The sequence below is a fragment of the Pan troglodytes genome, chromosome 5 (assembly GCF_028858775.2).
Source record: "Pan troglodytes isolate AG18354 chromosome 5, NHGRI_mPanTro3-v2.0_pri, whole genome shotgun sequence".
NCBI classification, from domain to species: domain Eukaryota; kingdom Metazoa; phylum Chordata; class Mammalia; order Primates; family Hominidae; genus Pan; species Pan troglodytes.
In genome coordinates this window covers 118,251,656-118,269,059 of record NC_072403.2, presented here as the reverse complement: position 1 = coordinate 118,269,059, position 17,404 = coordinate 118,251,656, and positions in this window count along the sequence as shown.

The window sequence follows — 17,404 nt, the reverse complement described above, 5'->3', positions numbered from 1 at the left end:
GGGGATGGACACAAGACACATGTAGAAGATGGAATCACCAGGACTTGTAGTGAGTGAAGAAGAAGTCATCAAAGATGACTATGAGGTTAGGTTTCCAGCTTAGCTAAATGGATGGAAGAAAAGCCATTAACTAAAAAACAGAAATATAGGAGAAAGAAAGATCAGGTTCTCTGGGCATGAAAATAAATTAAGTTTTAAACACATTGAGATATGGCGTCTATATAGGCAGAGATGTCTAAGAACTCATTGAAAAATATGGTTCTAGAGATCATAGTTCAGGACTACATATGTAGATTTGGACATCATCACTGGATAGGTGGGAGTTGATGCCATGAAATTGGATGAAATCCCCCAGGGCAAATGTGCAGAATAAGAATAAAAAAGGAACAAAGATAAAATCCTGGGCAACAGGAACACTTAGGTGTCTTGCAGGTAAGGGAGAGCCTACATACAACAGAGGCTAGGTACAGCAGCTGGAGACGTAGAAGGGTATCTGGGCAGAGTATTAGCCCTTTGGCCAAGGTCATGTGATTTCTATGTTCAAGCTTTGTGCTCTGGCCGAGTCCTCTATCTTATAATGCTTTTTTTTTTTTTTTTTTTTTGAGACAGAGTCTCATTCTGTCTCCCAGGCTGGAGTGCAGTGGCGCGATCTCGGCTCACTGCAAGCTCCACCTCCCGGGTTCAAGTCATTCTCCTGCCTCAGCCTCCAGAGTAGCTGGGACTACAGGCGCCCGCTACCACGCTTGGCTAATTTTTTGTATTTTTAGTAGAGACAGGGTTTCACCATGTTAGCCAGGATGGTCTCGATCTCCTTTTACTCCTCTCCCTCTATCTAGCAATCCGAGATCCATTTCAAAATTTCCCTTGCTTTTCCAAGAGGCCAACTTTCTCCAACCTGCACAGATTTTTTTTTCTTTCTCTAACCTTCTATTACAGTTTCTATCTGAATTTAAGTTGACATTGTGGTAGATTATTAAAATATCCACAATACTTTTCCCATAAAGAAGCAAAGTTTATTTTTTCACTCGTTAATTCAGGGCTGGCCATGAGACTTACTCTGGCAAGTGAAGCATTAGCAAATGTAATGCAAACAGAACTTGAGAAATGCTTGTACCCTGGGCCTTACCTCTTTGCTTCCCTTGCAATCTTGCTGCCATGTGAATGTGCCTAGAGTAGGCAGCTGAATGAGGAGATCTGTGTGGCCAAGTCACCCCCCATCATCCTCAGCCAACAGAGCCAACAATCAGAAATAAGGGTGAGGCTAGCTGAGACCAGCCAGCCGCCAATGAAGCCACAAAGTGGTTGCAGACACGTGAAAGAGCCCATTAGAGATCAGCTGAGACTGTCCCAGATGAGGACTTCCCAGCAGAATCATAAACTATAGCAGTAGTGTTGTTTTAAGGCACCAGGATTTTGTTTTTGTCTAAAAATATTTGTTACCCCTGGGAACATCACACTCTGGGGACTGTTGTGTGGTGGGGGGAAGGGGGAAGGATAGCATTAGGAGATATACCTAATGCTAAATGACGAGTTAATGGGTGCAGCACACCAGCATGGCACATGTATACATATGTAACAAACCTGCACATTGTGCACATGTACCCTAAAACTTAAAGTATAATAATAATAAAAAAAGAGACTAAAAAAAATTGTTACCCATGAAACCAGGATAAAAATAATTAAAAAATAAATAAAATAAAAATTTAAATATTTGTTGAAAAAAAAATAATGACCTAGCATGAAGTCAACAAACAACCAAACCAATTCTGAGCACTTTTTGTATCTTAACCTCAGAGATATACAATGAATGGAAGCAATGAAAAATCTGAACTACTACATAAAGATTCAATTATGTTCAAGCTACTTAATAAGAAAATGCATCTTAGCCCAAATTAGCTGTAACATCTCTAATGAGATTATAGAAAAAAAAAAACACAAAAATCACTTCTAAGATGAAGTAGAAAAAAAGGTGCAAAGTGTTTACCTGCATTAGGTGAATTAAAAATCTATTTAAAAATTATTAAATCATTTTGATAGATAGAACAGGGAATTCTTGAACTGGTCTTCACGTCAAAAACATTTCATAGTACTCTTATTATACTTTATTGGAAAGATACTATTCAATTAAGCCACTAAATTTTGAGGTGATTTGTTATATAACAATAGAAAACTGATACAGATACTAGAGGATTATTCTCTTTTACTATATTATTAAAGCAAAGTCATATTTTTGAAGTCTCCAAATTACAAATTAGCCATATTTTAAAGTCAATTGTTTGAAATGTAAAATACATTGTCTCATAGAAACAGATATATGTAGTGACTCTCTTCATTGACTAGTCCATAGAGTCATTTTAACATATAGTGAGTCCAAATTCCTTATTTGCTATACAGAGAAAAATATCAAGAAATATGCATAGATGTTGCCTTGCATCTGCTCCAGAATACCAACTTGTGTCTGTGTAAGGTAAAACTCCACAAGGGAGGGCAAAAAGCAAATAGCAGCCAGTTGGCTGAGTAATTCCCAGAGCTCACACAAGACTGGAAGATGGGCCAGGCGCGGTGGCTCACTCCTGTAATCCCAGCACTTTGGGAGGCCAAGGCGGGTGGATTACAAGGTCAGGAGATTGAGACCATCCTGGCTAACACAGTGAAACCCCGTCTCTATTAAAAATACCAAAAAATTAGCCGGGTGTGGTGACAGGCGACTGTAGTCCCAGCTACTCTGGAGGCTGAGGCAGGAGAATGGCATGAACCCGGGAGGCGGAGCTTGCAGTGAGCCGAGATTGTGCCACTGCACTCCAGCCTGGGTGACAGAGCAAGACTCCGTCTCAAAAAAAAAAAAAAAAAAGACTGGAAGATGTTCTGGGAGACTCTGATCAACAGGAGTAATGAGTCCACACTGAACACTGGGGAATTCAACAGAGACCACAGAGGGGTTACACAGTAGAGCGGCTAAACTAACCCAGAGCAAAGGGTTTGCTCTAAAAAAAAAAGAAGTTTAAAAACAAGCCCCCAAAGCATCACATTGATCCATAAGTAGTTTAACAAAACAAACTTCAACATTCTACATGAAGATTGTTTAAAAGTAATTTAACTGCATCTCAGAAAAACAATCTAAAACTCTTTAAAGGAAGACAACAAAATCCAGCCCTCAACAAAATACAATGTACAATGTTCAGCATCCAGTCAAAAATTACCCAACATATAAAAAGGGAGGAAAATGTGTCCCATAAGCAAACGAAAAATCAGTCAATAGAAACTCACCCGGAAATGACAGATAATGAAACTAGCAGACAAGAACTTAAAACAATTATAAATATATTCAAGGACTTAAAGGAAAGCATGAACATAATGAGCAGAGAAAGTAAAGACATAAGTATAATTCAAGTAAAAACTTTAAAGGTGAAAAATATAATATCGGTAATAAAAAAATCACTATTGGATTAACAATAGATTATTCACTGCAGAAGAAATAATCAGTGAATCTGAAGAAATAGCAATAGAAACTCTACAGATAGTTTCTGGGTAAAAGAAAATATTTTTGAAAAGAAAGAAAAAGAGAGAGAATGAGAGAGAGGGTGTTGGGGGAGAAAGGAGGGAGGTGAGCAAGAGCGATTGAAAAAATCTGAAGAAACAATGGCAAAATTTTTACAAATTTAATACACAGCATAAATCCACAGATGCAGGAAGCACAGTGAATCACAAATAGAATAAACACAAAGAAAACCACCTCAGAATAATTTTTTGAAAACCAGTGATGAAAAGAAAAATTTTAAAGAAGGCAGAAAATAAAGATATTGTATGTGTAAGATAAAAGGTAAGAATAAATACATTTTTTTTTTTGCCAGAAACTAGGCAAGCTAGAAAATAATAGAACAACTTTAAAGTGCTTAAAGGAAAAAAGAAAAGACAACCTATACCCAGTGAAAATATTCTGTGAAAATGAAGACAAAAATAAGGATGTATTTAATCAAACACAATCTAAAAGAATGCATCACCAGTATCCCTCCCTGCACTACAAGAAACCCAGCACTTTTTTTTTTTTGAGACAGAGTCTTGCTCTGTTGCCCAGGCTGGAGTGCAGTGGCGTGATCTTGGCTCACTACAACCTCTGCCTCCTGGGTTCAAGCAATTCTCTACCATGTCCAGCTAATTTTTGTATTTTTAGTAGAGACGGGGTTTCACCATGTTGGCTAGGCTGGTCTTGAACTCCTGACCTCGTGATCCACCTGCCTCAGCCTCTCAAAATGCTGGGATTACAGGTGTGAGCCACCGCGCCAGCCTACCTGGCACTTTATTAAAGGAAGTGCTTCTGGCAAAGGAAAGTGATGTCAAAAACTTGGGCCTACATGAAAAAATGAAAAGTGCCGCAAATGGCAAAAGCAGATGGTCCCTGATTTATGATGATTCAATTTACTGTTTTCAGCTTTACAATGGTGCAAAAGTGATAGGCATTCAGCAGAAACCACACTTCAAGAACCCATAAAACCATTCTGTTTTTCACTTTCAGTATAGTTTTCAATAAATTACATGAGATATTCAACATTTTATTATACAATAGGCTTTTTGTTAGATGATTTTTGCCCAACTGTAGGCTAATGTAAGTGTTCTGAGCACTTTTAAGGTAGGCTAAACTAAGCTATGATGTTCAGTAGATAATGTGCCTTAAATGCTTTTTTGACTTACGATGGGTTTGTCAGGACATTACCCCATGATAAGTTGAGGAGCAGATGTATATGGGTGGCTACAAAGGACTTTTTTCTCATTTGCAAATTTTTAAAAAAGATAATTGACTGTTTAGCACATTGAGAGAATTATGTATAAAAGTAAAATAAGTAACAACACTAGCAAAGGAAGGGAAGTGGGAAATGGAAGGATACAAAACGAGAGAAAGAGAATTACTACAATGATCACCCAGATATGTGTCACTCTAACTCATCAGTTGTTAAAATCTTGCCACTTTAATGTTAAATCCTCTCTCTCTCCAACTCAGCATTAGTTTTGCTGAATTACCTGAAAGTAATATGCTGACATCAGGACACTTCACTCATAAATATCTCAATACGGGTCTGCTCAAGTACAAGAATAATCTTCTATGCAAACATAAAACAATTACCACACTCAGAAAACTCAGTGTTGATACAGTGCCATCATCTAACATAAAGCCCATATTCAAATATTCCCAATTGCCCACAGATCACATGCTTTGAACTCAAAATTGAAAATCTCTCCCAGAAGGAAGCTCCCTACCTTTAAGATTACAGTTGTCCTTTGGTATTTGTGGGGATACCCCTTCAGATGCCGAAACCCACAGATGCTCAAGCCTCTGTTATAAAATGGTGTAGTGTTTGCATATAACCTATGCACATCCTCCTGTATACTTTAAATTATCTCTAGACTATTTATAGTACCTAATACAATGTAAAAGTTATGTAAATAGTTGTTATGCTGCATCATTTAGGAACTAATGGCAATAAAAAGTTTGTACATGTTCAGTACAAGTGCATTCATTTTTTTTTTTCAAATACTTTTTTATCTGTGGCTGGTTGAATCCACAGATGTGGCACCCATGGATATGGAGGGCCAGCTCTATAATTTTTACCTTCTTATCTGCACAACAAAAGGAAAATGCTTGGCTTACTCTCATCTCTCTGGAATTTCAGGTCAGCCATTCTTTTGTGTGAATGTTTCCAAGTCAGGAATCTATCTGTACTTATTTTCTGTTACTTTTAATATTTATTTATGTAATTCTTGGATTAAAACTCACCTTTATAAGTTTGGGGAGCTAAATGTTAAGAACTTATGAACACAAAGGAGAAAACAGGCCAGGCAGGGTGACTCACACCTGTAATCCCAGCACTTTGGGAGTCTGAGGTGGGCGGATCACTTGAGGTCAGGAGTTCAAGACCAGCTTGGCCAACATGGTGAAACCCCGTCTCTACTAAAAATACAAAAATTAGCCAGGCATGGTGGCACACGCCTGTAATCCCAGCTATATGGGAGGCTGAGGCAGGAGAATCACTTGAACCAGGTGGCAGAGTTTGCAGTAGCTGAGATCTCACCACTGTGCTACAGCCTGGGTGACAGAGTGAGACTCCGTCTCAAGAAAACCAAAGGAAACGACAGACACTGGGGTCTACTTAAGTGGGAGGGTGGGAGAAGGAGGAGGAGCAGAAAAGATAACTATTGTGTACTGGGCTTAATACCTGAGTGATGAAATAGTATGTACAACAAACCCCCGTGACATGTGTTTACCTATGTAACAAACCTTCATATGCATCCCCAAACCTAAAATAAAAGTTAAAGTAAATAAATATATAAATAAAAGCAAATGCCTCAGAACTCGTTTTTGTTTTGTTTTGTTTTTAAAAAAAGAGCAGAGATTGTTTTTCCCTAACCCCAAATGTATTCTCAGAACCTAACAAGTGCTTGGCACATAATAGGTGTCTAATAAATGTTCGTGGACTGAATGAATGGATAAAGTGTTTAAGTTGGGGAAATGCCTGTATCTACTTTATATATCTCTGCATCTCGTAGAATTGGGCCTTCAATGGGAGTAAAATAGATCCTTATTAAGTAAAGGAATATTTCACACCATAGCTAGAACTACGCTTTGACTGTTCCTTTTGCACTTTTCTTCTACATTTTAGAAACAGAAGAGTAATATAGGGAATACTGGATTTGATCTTCAATTCACTGCATCGAACTGTAGAAATTTAGTAACTATAGGGGGAACTATTACTGTGACAATAGAGAAATTAGTTTTTCATAATATTAATACAGCCACATATCACTATCATATCATTCATTATGCACTCAGTGTCAAACCTGTACTAAGTACTTTACATGCATTTTTAAATTTTATTTTTTAAAGTCAGATTTATTGAGGTACATGTGACTTTCAGTAAAACTCATACTTTTTAGTATGTAGTTCTGTGCAGTTTAATAAGTACACGTAACTACCGTCACAATATAAAACATTTCCATTACCCCTCCCCGCAAATTCTCTTATGCTCTTTTTTTTTTTTTTTGAGATAGAGTCTCGCTCTGTCACCAGGCTGGAGTGCAGTCATGCGATCTCTGCTCACTGTAACCTCTGACTCCCTGGTTCAAGCCATTCTCCTGCCTTAGCCTCCTGAGTAGCTGGGATTACAGGCAGGTGTCATCATGCACAGCTAATTTTTTTTGTATTTTTTGTAGAGACGGGGTTTCACCATGTTGGCCAGGATAGTCTCAATCTTCTGACCTAGTGATCCACCCACCTTGGTCTCCCAAAGTGCTGGGATTACAGGTGTGAGCCACTGCGCCCAGCCTATACTCCTTTATGTACACTATTTAGTCCTCCTAATTACCTTAGTAGACATTACTATTTATTATTTCCATGTTTTGGAGAGGAAAAACTGAGGCTAAGAGCAGTTCAGGGATCTATTGAGGGTTGTTGCATAGTAAATGGCAGAGCTTGGACTCCAAATCCTATGATCTAAGTACTTCACCATGCCAATAGTATTTTGTAGTACTGTATTTCATATGTTCAGAATTGCATTTCCCATTTTGTTACACATTGAGATGGTTAGGGAGTTGTGACAACAGGAGAAAATTAAAATGAATTTTTCAAAAATAGAATAAGGTAAATGAATTACAAGATAGATTATATGTCATATTAGAAGTGTACCCTCTCTATGTTACACAACATTAAAGCCAAGTAAAATTTTAGTTGATTGATATGGTAGTGAATATTTCAAAAGCTTGAGAATTTTAACTTTACTTCACAACCAAGAAACCCATTAGTCGCTTGACTGTAGAAATGTCCAAGGATAAGATGTGGGAATTAGCAGCTGCCTGACATGTCAGACCTAGGTGGTCACCATCCTCAAGTAGCTTACCATTGAGTTTCACAGATAAAACAAAGTCTTTTGTAGTTACTGTTTTGTTTAGAGTTCTGCCATGATGGTAGCCTTAGTTGGCCCCTGGTTCTGATTTGGTCTTCCCGATTTCCAGAAACCTCTCTACCAACTGTTGCTGAAAAAGCAGCAGAAGCCAGACAGGCAGCCTTACAGAGGTCATGTTATCTTTGCACAAAGTGAGCTTCTCTGCTGGTTCAAGCTGTAGGAAACAACGAATTATTCTAGTTAATTTCAAAAACCTAGTCTGTTTTAGAAATCTATGTTAACAACCCTAAAAACATGTATTTTATCAAAGAAGTTTTTAACACTGAGTGGAAAGACATTTCCATTGCACAATCTAAAGCCAAATAGATTGCTTTGAGCTAATCATGTGTGTTCAATACGCATCGTTTTACCTAGATGTTTGCTTATAGCTACATAATTTAGTTATTCTCCTATCTACATTCGGTTAAACCTCTATGGCCCCTGGTGATGATATTTTTACAAACATCATTGCCATTAGCCAATTCTGAGTCCCAGGAGACACATGCTAAAATTTTTCTTCTTATCATTCTTATCATTTCTTTGTGTTATTAATATTAATGCTTTAGCAAACAAGACTGCCTAGAGAGAGTGATTTATGAGCTAATTATAGACTGTCCTCACTATGTAAATAAGGCCTGTGTACATAGTTTAGGATTTCTCAAGATGGAGCCAATGTATTAGAAAAATCCTATATCATATTTATTTTAGTTTATTTAATAGTTGGAAATTTTTCCTTCAGTAGCAATTTTTTTTTTAGCAAAGCAAGAGTGATCTAAAGACAAATACAGTAAATAAAGTAGATGATCCACCATACATATTTTTTTTCTGTGGGGGGAATAATTAGCTGAATTTATAAAGTAATGTGAATAGTTTCATTTGTGTATTTCTTTAACTGGCTTTAAAAGCAATTGCAAAAAGTTTTGTCGATGCCTTGAGTAATTACATTATTGTTCAACAAGCATGTGATCTCCTGGAGCTTCAACTTTGAAGGACAACATATTTTATGTTTAATTATGCTTGCTTAAAAATAAGTCACCTATCCTCAAAAAACTAAAAATAAAGCTACCATAGGATACAGCGGTCCCACTCCTAGGTATATATCCAAAAGAAAGGAAATCAGTTTAACAAAGACATATCTGCACTCCCATGTTTATTGCAGTACTATTCACAATAACCAAGATTCAGAAGCAATGTAAGTATCCATCAACAGATGAGTGGATAAAGAAAATGTGGTACATGTACATAATGGAGTACTATTCAGTCATAAAACAGAATGAGATCATGTCAATTGCAACATGGATGGAAACAGAGGTCACTATGTTGAGTGAAATAAACCAGCCACAGTAAGACAAACATCACGTGTTCTCACCGATTTGTGGGAGCTAAAAAGACAACTGGACCCATGGAGATAGAGAGTAGAAGGATGGTTACCAGAGGCTGGGATAGGTAGTGGGGTTGCGGTGAGGCGGAAGTGGGAATGGTTAATGGGTACAAAAGTAGTTAGAAAGAATGAATAAGACCTAGTATTTGCTAGCACAGCAGGGTGACTATAGTAAATAATAATTTAATTGTACCTTTTAAAATAACTAAAAGTATAATTGGATTGTTCATAACACAAAGGATAAATGCTTGAAGGGATAGATACCACATTTACCTTGAGGTGATTATTATGCATTGCATGCCTTTATCAAAATATCTCATATAACTCATGAATATATACACCTACCGTGTACCCGCAAAAAATTAAAAAGTCATCTAACTTTAAAGGATATCATCCTAACTTTATATCCTAAAGTTCATTCAAGGCCTTAATTCAGGGATTCGCATGAGCTATAGAGAATTTACGGCCGGGCTCGGTGTGTAATCCCGGCACTTTGGGAGGCTGAGGCGGGTGGATCCCTTGAGGTTAGGAGTTCAAGACCAGCCTGGGCAACATGGTGAAACCCTATCTCTACAAAAACTACAAAAATTAGCCAGGCGTGGTGGTGTGTGCCTGTAGTCACAGCTACCCGGGAGGCTGAGGTGGGAGCATCGCCCGAGCCCAGGAGGTTGAGGCTGCAGTGAGCCGTGAGTGTGCCAGTGTACTCCATCCTAGGTAACAGAGCAAGACACAGTCTCAAAGGAAAAAAAAAAAGAACTTGGCTGATTACTACTTTTTCAAGAGAAAAAGGAAAGAGAATTTACTGGCAATTAGGAGTTAACACTGAAAATTTTAATAAATACATCTTTCAGTTAATCAATAAGCATTGCCCAAGGTAGTGTTAAGTGCTTTATGTGGGACCAGAAACATTTTTCAGGAGGTTAAAATCTAGTTCGACACCTAAGACTAAGAAATATCAAATAATTAAGGGATAAAGTAAAGAAGTTGCTGCTGTAAATTTTTATCATTAGTTATTAGTTTACTAATCTAATACATAAAAACTAACAGTAAATTTTATTTTTGTCTCATGTCTTGGCCATACCTTAGTCCACTATTACTCCGCCTTCTTCCTAGCTTGGCCTAAATAACTATAGGACGACACTCATACCTGACACATTCAAATTGCTTGGATGCAGTCCTGTCCTGAAACTAAGATATACATCTACATACCACACAGGCTAAGCATTGACTACCTACGGTAAATTGAGAACATTATATAATTCTTCCAGATGAGTGAGGGCTTTGCAAGAGAGGATGTAATTATTATATGAAGAAATGAAAATAACAATCTCCTTTCTCATTTGCAATGCTTATTAAATTGTATGAATTACATGTTACCAGATTGTTTATTCATATTTGCTTTGTTCTGAAAAAGGATTTGAGACTGTTGAATGAAAATAGGTAACACATAAGCAATGAGCTGTGTGGGTTCCTTTCCCTACTCAGAAACATAGAATATAATTTCATATACTGTAGTAATGGCATAATAAAGTGGCTTAATAAGCAGCCAGTTTCAAACACTGCTTAACTGGGTAGTTATGGGTAATTTATGCACGGGATAATGTAGCCCATCAGTTGCTACATTTATTTAGCATCCAGAGGTTTTGCGTAAATGAATCAATCAATTCAATTTAAAAACTAGTATAATTTCCTCCTACTTAATTGACATTGGCTCTGATGTACCCATTACCTCAATTATGGAATTCTAGATTCAAGTCCATAGTACTGGATCTTGGACAGACTGTCATTTTAAAATAGAATTAAATGAGCTCATGTACCAGACGTGGCTAGTTGCCAATACTCATTCTCCCTTCTTCAAAACATTACCCTGATTCTGTTTGAGGTGAGAACACTCTCTAACTAAAAGTACTTGATTTCCCAGCTTGTTTTCCAGATAGAGGTAGTCATTTGGCACAATCACGACCAGTTAGATGTGGGTGAACATCTGTGGGGAGGATTTGCTTCCTTGAATGGAATGGTAAACCTTTGAGAGGAGGAAGTCCTTGGCCTCCATCCTTTCTGTCTTCTTTTCGTCTTCCTTCCTGAGACATGAATGTTATGCCAAAGAAGCCAAACCCATCTTATGGCCCAGAGGATTGCAGGGCAGGAAGAAAGAAGCATTTGGAACAATGACGCCACCATGGGGCCACTACCCAAGCCCTAGACTTCTTGTAATGTGAACAACAACTAAAAATCTAATTTTGGTTGAGTTTTCTGCCACCTGCTGTCAAATTACAAATACTATAAAGGTGCCCAAAGTGGGTGCCAAAAAAATGTTAGCAATTATGTGAGAGATTCCTAAAGATCAGGAAATACTTTAGGAAAGCTTTAATTAATTAATTAATTAACATGAAAAAGGGGAGTAAGTCTAATAGCAGGGAGGTAAAAACAATGATGTTATTAATATTTATTATTATTATTTTTTAATAGAGACATAGTCTTCCTGTGCTGCCCAGGCTGGTCTTGAAGTCCTGGGCTCAAGCAATCCTCCATGCTTGGCCTCCCAAACTGTTGGGATTACAGGCATGAGCCACCACACCCAGCCAATAGTTATTATTATGGTTAATTTTTTGAGTGCTTACCATACACCAGGCACTGTGTAATATTGCATATATATATAAATATAAATATGCATATAACATACAGCACATATATAAACAGATGTTTATTTGTTATGTATATATAACATATGTATAATTTATTACTATAACAATACTATAGGGTTGCAACTATTGTTACCCCATTTCATAGGTGAGAAGAATAAAGCTTAGGAAGGTTAAATAAATGTGGCTACAGGCGCATGCCACCACACCTGGCTAATTTTTTGTATTTTTAGTGGGGACAGGGTTTTGCCATGTTGGTCAGAGTGGTCTTGAACTCCTGACCTCAGGTGTTCCGCCTCCCTTGGCCTCCCAAAGTACTGGGATTACAGGCATGAGCTGCCACGCCTGGTCAAAACATCCTGCTTTTTAAATGAAGTAGCAGATTAAGACATGTAGGCAAAAAAGCAATGTAGCAGCAATGCATGAAGAATAGGTTTATCTGTTAATCCCTCAATAGCTGGTATTTGAGTATCAGGAACTACAGAGACATCTAGAGGGGAAGAGGAAAGGTCTGAAACCGTGGCCGAGAGACGCAAAGCTATGCACTGCCCCTCAGAACTTCATGATGGCAAAGAGCAGTTTATTGTGTTGAACTTTTGTTTACACTGATGGGTATATATTAAAATAAGACGTATTTGTTAAAGTGTGGTGGTGGTCAGGAGAATACACTTCACAGATCTTTACTGAGTGAGAGTGATTGATTGAGGGCCCAGGGACTGAGCATGCTGGAGATTAGAGGGCAGTCCTATTCCATGGGACTCCTCTGACTGATGACTTTGGCTTGAGACATCTAAAAATTTCTTGTTGCACCTACCTTAGGCTAAACTGGCTTCTATCCACCTGCTCCTTTGCTCCACTGACAGCTGGCTTTCCCAGCCCCTCCTCTCTCCCTGCATTTTCCTTTTCTTTTTCTTTTTCTTTTTTCTTTTTTTTTTTTTTTTTGAGACCAAGTCTTGCTTTGTTGCCCAAGCTGGAGTGCAATGGTGTGATCTTGGGTCACTGCAACCTCAGCCCCCCGGAGTTCAAGTGATTCTCCTGCCTCAGCCTCCTGAGTAGCTGGGATTACAGCATGTGCCGCCATGCCCGGCTAATTTTTGTATTTTTAGTAGAGGCAGGTTTTCACCATACTGGTCAGGCTGGTCTTGAACTCCTGACCTCAGGTGATCTGCCCGCCTCCACCTCCCAAAGTGCTGGGATTACAGGCTTGAGTCACAGAGCCTGGCCTTCTTTTTTTTTTTTTTTTTCAGGGATGTCCCCATGTTCCCTGGGCCAGTCTCAAACTCCTGGGCTCAAGCGATCCTTCTGCCTCAGCCTCTCAAAGTGCTAGGATTACAGGCGTGAGCCACCATGCCCGACCCCCCTACATTTACTATCACAGAGACTTCTAGAGAAATATTTGTAAATTTAATCCTGTCCTGGAGTCTGCTTCTGGGAGGACCCAGACTAACACGAGTGATAAATGTCTTCTGAAGAAAATGCCTCCAGTGTAGACTGCTCTCTCAAACTCTAGATCTCTTTAGATGTTACCATAAAATTCCATAAGGATACTTTGCAGGTAATCCCCCACCTTTTTAATAGACTTAGTTTTTCTTTTTTCTTTTTTTTTTTTTAGACTTAGTTTTTCTAGAGCATTCTTAGGGTCATAACAAATTTGAATAGAAGGTACAGAGATTTCCCATATATCCTCTGCCCCCACACATGTATAGCCCCCCATTAACAACATTGCCCACCAGAGTGCCATTAACCAACTTTGAGCCCTAGGGGACACATGCTAAAAATTTTCTTCTTATCAGTTTTATAATTTCTTTGTATCATTAATATTAATACTTCAGCAAACAACAATGCTTAGAGATAGTGATTCATGGGCTGATTTTAGACAGTCCTCACTACATAAATAAGGCCTGTAGTTTACAACTGATGAACCTACATTTACACATCATTATCACACAGTGTCCATAGCTTACTATAGGGTTCACTCTTGATGTTGTACAGTCTAGGGGTTTGGATAACTTATAATGACATATATCCACCATTCTAGTGTCATGCAGAGTAGTTTCACTGCCCTAAGAGTCACTGGTGCTTTGCCTGTTCATCCCTCCCTCCTTTCAACCCCTGATTTTTTTTTTTTTTTTTTGAGATGGAGTCTCACTGTGTTGCCCAGGCTGGAGTGCAGCCATGTGATCTCAGCTTACTGCAACCTCTGCCACCCAGATTCAAGTGATTCTCTGGCCTCAGCCTCCTATGTAGCTGGGATTACAGGCGCCCACGACCACACCCAGATAATTTTAGTATTTTTAGTAGAGACAGAGTTTTGCCACATTGGCCAGCCTGGTCTTGAACTCCCAACCTCAGGAGATCCAACAGCTTCAGCCTCCCAAAGTACTGGGATTACAGGCGTGAGCCACCACACAGGGCAATCACTTGTCTTTTAAGTGTCTTTATAGTTTTACCATTTCCAGAATGTTGTGTAGTTGGGACCATACAGTATGTAGCCTTTTTGGGCTGGCTTTTTTCACTTAGCAACATACATTTAAGTTTCATTAAATGTCTTTTCATGAGTTGATGGCACATTTCTTTTTAGTGATGAATAATATTCTATTTGTCTGTATGTACCATAGTTTATCCGTTCACCCACTGAAGGATATCTTGGTTGCCTCCAAGTTTTGGTATTTGTGAATAAAGCTTCTACAAACATCCATATGGATAGAAGTTTTTGTATGAACACAAGTTTTCAACTCCTTTGTGTAAATACCAAGGAGACCAATTGCAGGATCAGATGGGAAGATTGTGTTTAGTTTTGTAAGAAGCCACCAAATGGTCTTCCAAAGTGGCTGTACCATTTTGCATTCCCACCAGCAATGAATGAGACTTCCTGTTGCTCACATCCTCGCAGGCGTTTGGTGTTGCTAGTGGGTAATCTCGTTTTGGCATTGGTCTTGGTTAACAGCCTGAACACTAAGACCTCAGCCGCCCTCACAAACTCACCCAATCAGTCACTAAAGTCCATTGATTATTCCTCTTGAACATTTCTTCTTTCCACCCTCTTCTTCATCCCACTGCCTTGCCTTTCTCATCATTTCCCAGTTGACTATGGTAGTTTTTCAATTGCTCCCATTGCCTCCAGAGACATCGCCAGTCAAAACACACTTTATGTTAGCTGGGTGTGCTGGTTTGGGCCTGTAGTCACAGCTATTTGGGACAGTCCTAACTACATAAATAAGGCCTGTAGGTTACAATCGATGAACCTGCATTTACACATCAATCATGCAGTGTCCATAGCTTACTACAGGGTTCATTCTTGGTGTCGTACAGTCTAGGGGTTTGGATAAATTTCTAATGACACGTATCTACCATTCTAGTATCATGCATAGTCATTTTATGCCCTAAAAATCCTTGGTGCTTTCAGGGAGGCTTGCTGCCTCAGGAGCCTGAGGCAGGAGGATCATTTGAGTCCAAGGCTACAGTGAGCTATGATCGCACCACTGCACTCCAGCCGGGGTGACAGAACAAGACCCTGTCTATTAAACAAACAAACACTCACTATGGTCTGAGGAAACTTCCAAAACCACACATCTGGTCATATCATGCCTTTAATTGAGACTTTCCGTGGATGCCCTCTGATTACAGTGGCTTTAGAACCTTTTTAACATGACCCACTGGAATAAAAACATTCCACATCAGGACTCAATAAACACATTCTTATTCAGGATATGCACGTGTATGCATAATATATATAACTAAAGTAAAAGTTTTATGAAACAAACTTACTCCTGCTACTTGTGATGCACTTTGATATTTTCTATGTTATTCTATTCTGTTCTGTTCTACAAAATTTTATTTAACACAAGAAATTATTGCAAACCACTAAATTAATCTTACAATCTAGTAACAGATTATAACTAATAGTTTGAAAAACCTAGAGGTCTGGAAGATGAAGTCCAAATTCCTTTCCTTGGCTTCTGATCCTTCTCTTGATGTAAGCTTGGACAATAATTCCAGCTTCATTCATCTCACCGGTAAAACCACTGAATGCCTGCTATATGTTAGTTACAATGTGGGGAATTAAACAGTGAGTAATGAATGGCTCAGTGCCAACCAGAAAAGACAGTGCAGTATTCTGTGGGACACAGACCAGCAAAAGTCTATTACTATTCAATGATAAAATGAAGGTAAATACTGTTAAGACAGCACATAATAAGGAGATATTCTTGGGGGAAGTAGAGAGAGCTTCCCGGAAGAAACCTCTAAAGTGACATCTAACAGCTAAGTAGGAATTAATCAGGAAAAAGGGCTGGTGAGAGGTATTGTCCCAGGCAGAAGAAGTAGCCTGTTTATTGGAGGCAAAAGAGGGCATAAGGTTGTACCAGAAGGGTGAGCTTTTTGAAGACTAAAAAGTGATTCACTGTGGCGAGAGACTCGGAGCTCCGGGAGGCATAGGGTAGGAGATGCAGATGGAGAGGTAAAGAACGCCCCCTGGAGGATATTGAAGGCCACACTTCTCTTCCAGGCTTTCAGATTGCATCCCAGGGAGTCCAAGACTCCACAGAGGGGCCTCGGGGACAGAGGGAGAGTATCAGATGAAGGCCAAGCAGGCCAGACTTTCCTTACCACCTTCAACCTGAGTAGCAGCGGCACAAGCATCGTGGCATTTTACATGGACCCGTTTTGAAGACAGTGAAGAAAATAGAGTGGAAGAAGGCAAGACTGACAGCTGTGCCAAACTAGAAGAGTGGCAGCAAGAGGGTAAGAGGACAGGAGCGGGCAGAACTTAAAGTCGGGATAAAGAAAAGACGGCACTGGGGATTTAATTTTGAACAAATCCTCATATTTTACACCTTCCGTGTCTTTGTATATTTTGTTCCCTCTGCCTAGAGCAGGATTCTTGACCTTATTTAATTATTCATTTTTTTCTTTTGCAATGCATATCTTAGACTGTCTGGGAAATCTAAGAATAATGTATTTAAAGGCATCAACATACACATTGCTACAAAGAAACCCCAATATGTTAATATATAGTTATCAAAATATTAGGAACACAAAGTTGTGTTATATTGTTTCCTTGTTAATGCAATAAATAATAAGGTCTTACAGTGAGCCTTGTAACTACTGTAATTTCAAAGTAGTGAATAGTAAATATTTCAAGGATCTGAATCAACTGCAATGTGAGTTGAATATATCTGTGATTCTATTGGTGACAAGTTACAAATATTGCCAATACTACTCCAGTTTGTGGCCTGAATTTATAATGGAAGGAAATGCTAAATTTCGAACTGGAGGTTACTGAAAATAAAGATGAAACTATTTTCCCAACCAAATCTTCAAATCCTTGAATTGGAACCATGAACCCCTTGGTTACAGCCCTGGCTTAAAAGCCCTTTCCTTCCTTGTCTGCCTGTTATATTCATTTAACTTCTAAGGTTTATCTTACATGTTGCTGCTAGTTATTCTTG